The sequence below is a fragment of the Nannospalax galili genome, unplaced genomic scaffold, assembly GCF_000622305.1.
Source record: "Nannospalax galili isolate Female #2095 unplaced genomic scaffold, S.galili_v1.0 scaffold10809, whole genome shotgun sequence".
Lineage (NCBI taxonomy): Eukaryota > Metazoa > Chordata > Mammalia > Rodentia > Spalacidae > Nannospalax > Nannospalax galili.
In genome coordinates, this window is record NW_008359815.1 from 1 (window position 1) to 1,436 (window position 1,436).

A 1,436-nucleotide genomic window follows, 5' to 3' on the forward strand; every position below is an offset into this window, starting at 1 on the left:
TTTCTGTATAAAAGCTTGCCCTGAAGATGGCACAAGGCTGTACTTGGATTCTGACACCCTTGTGTAGTCCCTGGCAAGCTAATAAAATTTTTATGTGGCAAAACACCATCTGAATGGTCTTCTCTGGTGAAGCACCTTGCAACACTTATTTCTGGACTCCACTAATAAAGAAAGGTATTTCCATAAAGGTTAGTATTGGCTGTTCCCCAATCACAATAAGATGCAGAACTATTTATCTTCTTCCTCTCAAGGCCTCTAGAGGCTACAGTTGTAATTTCAGAACTGAGCTGATGGAGAGAATCTGTCTTTATCTACACTGAGGCAAGCTCATTGACTGTGTTCTCAGGTTTCACTGGCATTCCATGCACATACCTCTCCTGCCTCCGAGTTCTTACTGTCATTTTTTTCAGAATTGGCTTAAAGGGAATTTGCTAGAAAGATGGCTCATTGGTTAAGACCATGGCTGTCCTGGAAGAGGATCCTGCTTTGTTGTCAAACACCCACATGGCATTTTAGAACCTTCATTAACTCCAGTACCAATAGATCTGATACCCTCTTCTGTCTTCCATCTGCATTGCAATTCGTCGGTACATTTACATTCAAGGAAAGAGATTAAACACAAAATCTTAAAAAAATAAAAGTCAACTAATAATTTACCGACTCACATAAACCCAGCCATATTTTGTGAAACCTGCTTCCAATCTCTTTATGCCCATGTTCATGGCTGAAATGTCTTATTTAGGTGATAGGACATCTTGGGTTTAAGAGATCAAAAGCATTACTGAAATGTCTTAATTCTTACCAAATCAGAAACATAGCTCACTCCCCATCATTGCAGACATAAATAAAAATCAAAAGAAAATTTCAAAAAACACTTAGGTGATGCTTGAAATGTACTTAGTCATATTTTTTTGCTAGCCCTCATTTAATTTCCATGGAATGAATCATTAGCAGTGGTCCCCTTTGAGCCTCAATTTAAGGCTGACAGATTAATTTTCATATTGTCAATAGACTACAGCACTGGTTGATCAAATCTTTGTTAAAATCAGCTAGCCATGACCTGCTAGGAACAGCTCTACTCCAGCACTCAGAGACAAGGATCAGGAGAACCGTTGATGTGGATGCTGTTGCTTTGTTTTCTACCTGACAGACAGATCCAGGGAAGCAATAATCACACCCACTGTGGCATCACTGCTCACTGTGACTCTACTATTGACCAATGGAATTAAAACTTTCATTTTTTTCAGATTTTTCAGCCCCATTGTTTTCTGGTTAATTAGAATAAGCAGAGTGTACTATGTTGACAGGTGTTAATTGTGAAGAAAATCTACAGTGTGCTTTCAATATTATATAAAATATATTATAATGTTTATTACCGAATATATTTATGTATATAGTATTGTTATATGACATAGTATATATTTGTTTAAATATTC